This window comes from Ictidomys tridecemlineatus, chromosome 1, assembly GCF_052094955.1.
Source record: "Ictidomys tridecemlineatus isolate mIctTri1 chromosome 1, mIctTri1.hap1, whole genome shotgun sequence".
Classification (NCBI taxonomy): domain Eukaryota; kingdom Metazoa; phylum Chordata; class Mammalia; order Rodentia; family Sciuridae; genus Ictidomys; species Ictidomys tridecemlineatus.
In genome coordinates, this window is record NC_135477.1 from 197,380,090 (window position 1) to 197,390,871 (window position 10,782).

The 10,782-nt window shown below is 34.9% G+C and overlaps 1 pseudogene; it reads right to left on the reverse strand.

The window, feature by feature from the left end:
* Positions 1–7,902: 7,902 nt before the first annotated feature.
* Positions 7,903–8,714, reverse strand: LOC144366745 (high mobility group protein B1 pseudogene; annotated as a pseudogene).
* Between the last annotated feature and the right edge of the window lie 2,068 nt (positions 8,715–10,782).

Genomic DNA, 10,782 nt, shown 5'->3' on the forward strand with positions numbered 1-10,782 from the left:
TCCTTTTTTCTTTCTTCTTTTCCACCCTTCTTCCCATCTCCCCCTTGACAAAGCCTCTGTGTGGCCTGCGGGCAGGCGCCAGGGCCTGGGGTTGTGCACTCAAGCTGTGCAAGAAGGCCGCCCCAAGGCTGTTTGAAGCTGGCGTGTTTGAAGCTGAGGCATTTGAAGCTGTCGGGCTTGAAGCTGGCGCAGTGTGTTTGAAGCTGCGGCATTTGATGTTCCTGAGGACGTTTGTAAATTTGAGACACACTTTAATGTTGTTAGACGGTAGGGGAGTCCTTTTCAACCCCCTTTTTCATTTTTTTTTTTTACTTGAACTTTTTAAAAAAGTTTTATTTAACTTTTTTTTTCCCCTCTCAACTATTTTAACTACTTATGTCTGCCAAGGAAAGCTGTGATTCACAGTCATTATTGTAAGGCGGCTGTTATGTATTTTTAGTGCTGCTGGGACCATAGGAATTCTTGAGTGGCTTTGACTGGATACAACAATGTGGAGAATAAGCCCAACTGTGAAAAATTGCTACTCTGGCCACAGAACAGTACAGAATAATTTTTTTTTTAAAAGGGCAGACTCCTGGTCGCTTTTTTAGAAGAGGGCCCGAGGAATGCCCCGCTGTTGCATTAGCAAGATTAATGATGGTAGAGGTAGAACAAATGTGTGTGTGAGAAGTTGGGGATTCGGTGCATGGTGAAATGAGGTTTGCAATTTTCCTGGAGTGAAGCATTTTCTATTTTCTTCCTATTATTTTTCCTCCTTCCAGTTGCTCTAAGAACTCAGGAGGAAGGTCAATGTCAATATGGAACAACACTGTCAACCCTTGGGACAATACTGTGAAAATGAGTGGTATTTGATACAAAGAGCTCGCACTCTTAAGTGGAAGAGAAGGAGGTGATATTGTTAATGTTGGCAAAGAAAAGAAATGGTTACCTTGGAGGGTGTAGACTATGGTTTTGGAAATGTCTTGTTTGGAGGAACTCTGCACGTAAAGGTTAAAAAGTGGAATAAAAATTGGGAAAATGGTTATGAGTTGTCAAATCCAAAATGGACTTTTTGGGGGGCAAATAAATTTTTCATCTGGATCAGTATCACACACTTGAATGTGGAGTTGAAGTGATGTGCTTTCACCTGCTATCTAGGGCTTTCCTCTGAGGAGCGCTGTGCATTAGAAGCCTTCTTTGGTGGGTCTGTGATCTGTTTTCCTCTTTGGAAGTAGAGTGCTCCATTTTGCTAATGTTCCTTCTCTTGAAAATGGCGTAATGACTGCTTGACATGAGCTGTTTATCAGGGGTTAAAACATGCCTACCATTACCCTAAGTTTTCCATTGGGCAGAGCACAAATTTCTATAAAACTGTATCTGTTATTCACCTGTATTTGTATTGTATGTCTCCCCAGGATAAAGGTATTTGGTTCAGTGTCTCATTCAATTGTAGTGAATATTTGCACTTTCTTTGGTTCTGGAAAAAGCTATTAAAACTGAGATGTTGCCTTTTAATACAGAACAAACTGGTTTTATTTTAATGAATTACTTAAATGTGTGCTTTATTTAACTCAGAAGAATGCATCTCACAAAAGTTTGAATGATGAAAACCTTTATTTCCTATCTATTAGATAATAAATTTCCTAATTTATTCTATAGTTTCCTATTTATTCCCTAATGTCTTGGACCCTGTTTTCTCGAAAATAATTGTTTTTAAGAATTTTCCTTTCATTATTTTCTGATCTGGTGGGAATAGAAATTCATTATCTTTCTTTTCATGGTACAAAATCATGTTCAATTCCACGTCGTCACTATTAACTTCTTTCATTGAATTCCTTTGAATCCACTTGTCTGTTCCATTCTGTTTGCTAATCATTTATTTTACAGTGTAAATATTTAACTAAATTTGTACTTGGAACTTCATATTAGCAATATTGACATCAATTCATTGAGAACTAAGACCTTGCAGACTATCAATGCAATATATTAATAATCTGGTACAATAAGTCATTTCATGCATTGTAAAACATTAAAAATGAAATGACATGGGAAGTCTATAAAATTAGTGACTGCACATATGGCCTAATATATTATTATCAAAACTTTGTTTAAAACATTTCATAATAAAGAGACAATTTACACATATACTCACACATACAAGGGTGCATGGGAACATCTACCTATATGTGCATATATATGCTTGTACATTTGCTTACTTTTAATTATAAAGTTTTTCTAATCAAGTCAGGATTTTTTTTAATTGAGCAGACTCTGTAATTTAAAACTTATTGGATTTATAGTACTGCTTTACTTACCTTAGACAGATTTTTTTTACAATTTTTCTATTCTTGCCATTAATACATTCCATGAAGTTATGATCTACATTTGATTATAAAAAAAATTGCTTGAGAATAATTGAACACATTCTTGAGTGAGAACTGCATGCATTTTATTATATATTTGCTTAAACATAGATAGTTTAATAAGGGAAAAGTACAAATGTTGAAAACTGGTACTTAACACAGTTAAGAAACTTTTGGGAAAGCCTTATCAGTCTGGCTACAGAGTCTTATGGTTCTTGTTCCTTCCTGGTTTGTCTAAGAAATTGCTTTTGATTTTTAAAATAGTTATGGTGATTTTTTTTCACAGTCTTGTCAATTGCAATTGATATCAGGTAACATCTCTTTGTAATGGGTTTCCACACATATGTGCTTCTTTTATTAATCTTAAAATACAGGCTTTTAACCCAAGTAGTCTTTTCTCCTCCTTGATTTGTTAGCTCTCCTTTAATCTGAGTGTTCCTTTCTCCATCTACTTTCTCTGCCATTATCATGATTGAGTTTATAATTTGTTAGTTGTGGTAAAGAAATAATAAGAATAACTTGCTTAATGAGATCCAAGCTGAAAACAGCTTTTTTCATTATCTAGTATTGTGATCCTATTTTTTTTTTGCTAAGTTTAATAACCATATCTTCATTATAGAACCAGGTTTTTATTGTTTATTCATTCACAATATTACAAAGCCTTATTAATTGACTTATAATAGTTATTAGATTTGTTATGACCTCACATTGCCGATTTTACTTTATACTCTTTTATAAGTAATCAAGTTTCCATTTTTTTCTGTTAAATTAATTCTTTTATTTTAAGGCAAAAACAGATTCGAAATTCTAGACAAAATTTCCATATTTATGTTCCATTTTAAAATGAGTTTTATGAGAATATTGTTTGTATACAACAAACTTACCAATATTAAATACATATTAAAGAGTTTTGAAAAATATAGACCTGTGACCACCACCCCATTCACCAAACATTTCCATCACCCTGAAATGTCTCTCTTGCTCCTTTAAAGTTAATTTTATGTACCCTTTCCTCTACTTTGAGCCTTTGGCAACCACTGATCTTTTTTTGACTGTAGTTTTGACTTTAAAAAAAATTTCAAATTAGTGAAATTATATAGCATGTGTTCTTTTGTGTCTATCTTCTTTCACTTAGCATTTTTAAAAAAATTTCATTCATGTCATTGCATGTGGAAATAGATTTTTTTCTTGTTTTTGCTGAATAGTATTGTACTGCATGAAAATTTCAGAATTTGTTTATCCACATACAATTTGACAGGCTCTTTCAGTTTTCATGATTATATATATAGCTACTGTAAACATTTGCATGCAGGGGTTTTGTGTAAACATAAGTTTTAATTTCTCTTGGGTAAATCTCTTGGCATGGAATTATTGGAACATGTATTTTGAGTTTTACAAAAAGTATTATACTGTTTTCCACGGTTGCTGTATTAGTTTGCATTCCTACCAAGAATGTATGAGAGTCTCAGGATTATTACATCCTCACCAACACTTGGTGTTGTTAGTCTTTTTAATTTTAGCCACAGGAGTGGTTAGTGTATATTTTTTTAGACATTTTTGTTCCATGGTAGCTATTCATTTCTGTCCTGATTATGATTACTCTATCTAATGCATTGCAAGATGTTTTAATATTTTCATGTGTTGTTATTTATAACATTACTCTTTGGAAGGCTTTAAAAATATTATGATTTCTTAGTTTCTTTTAGTGATTTATAAACTAAGGTAGCCAAAATCCAAATATGAACAAATCAGTAGAACAGTCTTGAGTGAGCATACTAATGATTTTTACCTTCATTTTTTTCTGAAAACTAATAAAAAGAAGATTATCTTTAAGACCCTGGGTTTTATTGAAGTCCATAAACTATCTAGAAATTACAAATAAGATTAATATATGGTGAAACAATCAGCAATTTGACATTTTAGCAACCATTTTGTTTTCAACAAATTTTCACTACATTCAACAACCAAAGAATCACTCAGCCCTGTCATTTTCTGAAATGGCTCTGCTTTTATTCTTGTTAGACAGCTTAGAGAAACCATTGTCTATTACAGAAACCACTTTTATTTAATCCAGTATCTACTTACATTTGTCAGAATTGGTGATTCTTAACCTTTTTTATTTTTCTTTTAAATAGCACTAACTGTTCTCATATCTCTGACTTTGTTCTCTGGATGTTAAAAAGACACATAGTCACTTTGTCAAAGTTCTTTAAAATCCAAAATAAATGAGAATCATCATCATTTCTATTACACTATTCTGTGTAACAGTGTTTCATTTCAGTGTATGCTGGGGTTCTGATTTTTGTCAGTGTGGTTCAGTTACTAGTTCAGAATAAATACTTAATTAAGTCAGATGAATACAGAGATTGATTGATTTTTAATCAGAGTTTATACAGCAACCCAAACTAAATGTGAATGAATGGCATAACCATTAAGTTCTCTTTCCTCAAAAAAAAAACAAACAAAAAACCCTTGCAATTCAAACTGTATTTCAAAATATGCTCATAAGGTACTTTTAAAACATTGATTAATGTTTATTAATTCTTTTGTGAATGATGCTGTGCAGGTCTGTGTTTGGGGACAAATCAGAGTTCTCTACAAACTTCTAAGTTTTGTCAGACTTTATAAGTGAACATGTGATATTACAAAGTAAAGGATTCTTGCCACTAAAACTATGAGTTAATCTGACTTCCTGGGAAGTTCACCCTTGGTTAATAAAAGGGTTTCCTGTGGTATGGGAGACCCTTTTACATGCAGTATTTTCTCATAAAAAAAAAGAAATTTTGTGTCTTTGATTTTAAATCTGGCATTATTATTCATAAATAAAGATACTAGAGGAATTTTCAATAATACACTGAATAATGAAGGTAGAGAATTGTGAATATTTTTGGTCATCTTTTGTCAACAATTTGCAAATTAATCTCATTTTCCCTCTACTTCTAGGTTCAGTTAGTATTATTAGATTGTTAAATTTTGATTTACCTTAGAAATACTGTCAAAGCTTGAGAGAGTAGGATCTTTTTTTTTTGATATTTGGAAGAAAAAAATAGATAATAAAAGAAGCTAATACCAAAAACAACTCAAAATTAAAATTTTACAAAATTTACTATAGTAATGCAATTGACTTAGTATCCTATACTTCTTGAGACTGAAGATAAAGAAACTAATTTCATAAAGATTTTCTTTTAAAAATGTGGCATGAAAATTCAATGATCCTTTTCATAATATTCCATATTCTACAAACATCTGGGTTTTTTAAGTGAACTGGTTGGCTTTGATATTTAAACTTTAACATTTAATATTAAACTTTAACATAAAACCTTCTTTAAAGTGGAGACTCATTTATTCCTTCAGATCCTTGTGTATGTTTGTTCAGGGTGACTGCGATTATTTCAAATCCTTGTTCTTAGGTCATGAGTAAGAATATCTAACAAGTGATCAGATGTACACATCTTTATACTGGTTTTCATTTTTGATTTCTAGAAAGCCAGACTATGTTTTCTAGGAAACATGAACTATGGATTTCGCTCATGTCAGAATCCCAGAAACATGGGGTAATTCTGAGTCTTTGCCACCAAGTCTCCAAAGAATCAGATGTACACATCTTTACACTGGTTTTCATTTTTGATTTCTAGAAAGCCAGACTATGTTTTCTAGGAAACATGAACTATGGATTTCGCTCATGTCAGAATCCCAGAAACATGGGGTAATTCTGAGTCTTTGCCACCAAGTCTCCAAAGAATTCTTGCATCTTACTCTTCCATAATAGATCCGTTCTTAGTCCAGCCTAAATCCCACCTGGCAATTTGCATCACAGGAACCCCACATCTGTTATACTGCAGGGTTGAATCCAAGGGATTTAAACTTTCCCCTTAGGAGATACTGCTCTCATTCATACTACACAGAGGGAGGGCATTCCTGCCTCCCCCTTAGCCACTTCTCCACCCCCTTGCCTGGAGAGTTATTCCTAATGGTGTATGATCTAGAAAATGGATTATTTTAATACACTATGCTTTTTAAATATATTCTTATAAGCCAGAACTTTATGGTAGCCTCCATTTTTAAGTCTAAAATTTTCTGTGAAAAATTTTAACATGTGTGTTGTCTAATGAGTTTTTTTTTAAAAATTTTTATTTATTTATTTTTAAGTTTTCAGGGGACACAACATCTTTGTATGTGGTGCTGAGGATCAAACCTGGGCCGCACACATGCCAAGTGAGCGAGCTACCGCTTGAGCCACATCCCCAGCCCGTCTAATGACTTTTGATAAGATGAATTTTGAGTTTCTTTTTCACATTTACCTCATTTTGAGGAGAGGAAAATCTATGAGAGATCTGTAATACTGCATTCTTCCAATGAATGTAGGTATTTGTCACATCTTACTTGTTTTATTTTTTTTTCCCTTCTTCTTTGGCCCATCACCTAATTTTTGTACTTATAAAAAGTTTATAGCTTATTTATTGTTTCTGAATTTGGTGTCAGCATTGATTTTAAAATAACCTTTTTGAATAATTTCATTGTGTTAATTGCTTTCATGGGAACTCTTTAGAAAAATGCATGAAAAAAGTCTCACTTAAGATACTATGAATATGTAAAATATCTTGATATAACATTAAAAGGAAAAAATATGTGAACTGTATAATGAAAATGACAAAAGTTTGCTGTCACTTGAGTCTGTTCTATCAAATAAATACTAAATATATTAAAAGAGGTCTTCTCAATGTTACTGAAAGCTCAGTCCTTGTCCCCAGTGCCAGTCCAATAATAAAGACATGGTTTTGAGAAAAAGGAAAAGAAAGGTTTATTGCTTTCCCAGCAAAGGAGAAACACAGGGACTCCTAACACAGAGCCTTTGATTCTGCCTATCTGCAGGGGGGGGGAGGCGCTTTTAAGAGATGATTCAAAGACTACATTCCACATGTTCTGTGTCCAGAGTTATAATAAGTCACATGTTAATTTGGGAGATAGTAATTTCTGAGATCTTCTGGTCCATCCCCAAGGTCTGGATTACTTTTTTTTTTTTTTTTACTAATAAAAAATATATTTACTTAGAAGCATTCAGAATGTCAACAAAATAGCTGCAACTTTTTTTTGCAATTACAGAGTGATATTCAGTTAACAGAACAACAATTATTTTGTATAAGCTACATCAGAGACAACTGAAGATTAAAAACACCATCTCCACATATAACTAATTTGTGCTGTGCACCAACAAGAACCTGCTTTGAATTTCCCTACCAATTTACAACCCCCACACTGTACTAGGCAAGGTTAGTGGCCACCGAGAGTATCACTAGGACAGGGCTGTCTAAAGACACATTCGGTAGTGTGTTAACTATACAAAAAAAGACACTGGACAGTTTAAAAACAAATCTTACACAGCCTTACATTTCAAGGACAGATAACTATGCCTAAAATGGGGATAAAGATAATTCAGTTTCTCCTGAGATTAGGGAGGGGAAGAGGGTAGGGAAGAAAAGGAAAGAGGAAGAGAAAGAAACATGTTCATTTAAAAAATAAGTTGCAGTGGCAGAGCATCAGGACTACATTTTAAAGAAAATTTACAAGGAGTGAGTTGTGTACAGGGGGGTTAAATGCTTTATAGACAAGAAAAAAAAACTGTGCTAGAACCACCTTACTCATCATCATCATCTTCATCTTCTTCATCTTCCTCCTCCTCATCCTCTTCATCTTTCTCATCTTCCTTCTTTGTCTTGCATTTTTCAGCCTTGACAACTCCTTGTTTGCTGCATTGGGTTTTCCTTTAGCTCGGTAGGCAGCAATATTCTTTTCCTATTTTTCCTTCAGCCTAGCAGCTTTCTTTTCCTAAGGCTGTTTGTCATCTGCAGCAGTGTGATTCCACATCTCTGTTTCTTTGCAACATCACCAGTGGATAGGCCAGGATGCTCTCCCTTGATTTTGGGGTGATACTCAGAACAGAACAAGAAGAAGGCTGACGGAGGCCTCTTGGGTGCATTGGAATCCTTGAACTTCTTTTCTGTTTCCCCTTTAGGAGGGGTATAGCTTTTCATTTCTCTTTCATTACGGGCCTTGTCCACCTTTGCCATGTCTACAAATTTTCCTTTCTCTTTAGCAGACATGGTCTTCCACCTGTCTGAGCACTTCTTAGAAAACTCTGAGAAGTTGACTGAAGCTTCTGGGTGCTTCTTCTTGTGCTCCTCCCCGCAAGTTTGCACAAAGAATGCATATGATGACATTTTTCCTCTCGGCTTCTTAGGATCTCCTTTGCCCATGTTTAGTTATTTTTCCTCACAGAGTCGGCCAGTGCGCGTCTGGCTCTCAGTTGCCCCAGTGCTGTCTCTATGGAGCTCAATGTGCTGCAATCAGGTCTGGATTTCTTTCATTCCTATGCTGGGTGTATACTCAAGCACAGATAGCTCTGCCTAAAATGAGGATAAAGATAATTCAGTTTCTCCTAAGATTAGGGAGGGGAAGAGGGTAGGGAGGAAAAGGAAAGAGGAAAAGAAAGAAACATGTTTATTTAAAAAATAAGTTGCAGTGGTAGAGCAGCAGGACTACATTCAAAGCATAAAGCGGATCACTGTTACATTTCCCCTCTGTTGATTTCTATATTTTATTTCTATGGAAACATGGGTGAAAACATCTCCAAGCTGCTTCCTGCTGAAAGAAGGTGAAGTTGGGGAAAGTGACCCAAAGTCCTTCTTCTCTATCAGTTGGGTCATGGACAGTTAAGGGTATTCAGTATCAGGACAGTCCAGAGGTCCACAGTGGCAGATGACAGATCACTGAACAAGGCATACATAGGGCAGAGATCATGCTAAAAATAAAATAAGACAGCAAAGTGTTACTTTTTTTTTTTAATGAACAATGACTACAGAAGCAATTAGTATCTTAGCCAGTCTCTGAAAACCATGAAGACAGTAACTTATAATCACACCAGTAACATATCAAGTTTATGTAGGAAGTGTTACTGAAAGCTTAGTCCTTGTCCCCAATACCAATTCAATAATGAGGATATGGTTTAAGAATAAGGTTTATTGCTTTGCTAGCAAAGGAAAAACACAGGGGACTCCTGTTCCAGAGGCTGTGATTCTCCCCAACAGTAAGAAAAGGGACTTTTAAAGAGGTGATTCAAAGGCTACATTCCACATGTCCTCTGTTAGTGTTGTAATTCACTTTTAATTTGGGAGATAGTCATTTCTGAGATCTTCTGGCACTATCCCCAAAGTGTGGATTATTTTATTCCTATGGTGGGCATTCAAAGACAGACAACTCTGCCTAAAATGAGGAAGAAAGGTAATCCTATTTCTCCTGAGATTGGGCCAGGGTGCTGGGGGAGAAAGAGAAAACAAATATATCCATTTTAAAAATAAGTAGCAGTGGCAAAGCAGCAAGGACTGCAGTCAAAGCATAAAGTGGACCACTGTCACAGGAGGTTAGAAAGATTTGTAGGTCTATGAGATCAGGCTCAGTTTGGCTCAGGGCAAACCTCTGACCCTAGAATCCTTTGTGTTCATTAGTATTAGGCACTCCCACACAAGAACTCTTCCTTTATCGCCTATAGTTTTACTTGCTTTTTGTAAAGCTGACACAAGTGTACAACTTAAGTTACATTTAAAAAAGAAAGATAATTTTAAATATAACAACAACAAAAACAATTTCTTTCCTTTTTAAATGTCCATGTAGGAGTATGCTGAGGGTATACTATCCTGTCAGGTGTTTAAGACCAAGTAGGGCAAAACTGACCTTGTTTGTATCTACCATTAAGAATCAGCTGAAATTCCTCAGAGATCACTCTTGGGGATGTGTGTGAAGCCTCTTGGTTCCTATAGATTTTCTCTACCAGTGGTGCCAACTACTAAGATGGATTACCATCTTGATGACCATACATGGCTTCTCTTAGAAGCATCAGGGACATTTCCCTTTCCAAGGAACTGCCTCTTTGCAGAATGGGCATTGGTTGGCTTCCTGTTCTCTAGGGCCTCTTAATCTCCCTGATTGGCAAATCAGGTAACTCACCAGAGTTGTAGGGCCCAGAGAGGTATCATATCATTCTCTGGGTCCTGGCTGAACATAGAGGGCAAGGGTCAAAATTCTGGCTTCTTTTTCCTTGGCTCTTTTACTGCCTTGACTTTGATCTCCAAGTTTTTGATTTTACGTATCCATCAGGCCAGTTTCACTGGTTTTGAAATAATGGATTATAACATTATAATTTTACAATAATCCCTTTCTTTTAGTTGGAATCAGTATTGATACTGTAAGTCGGCATTCTATCCTATCTGTCCTATAGGTAGTCACTTATTATATCAAACTACTTTAGGTTGTTCTGTCAAAAGTAGTATTTCTGCAAAACATGAACAGGCAACAGTTATAAAGTTTTAAAATAAAAACAAAAAATGAACACTATTGTATTTTTGATGTCTATATTTTTTGATGCCTCTACAAAGACCCATAAATT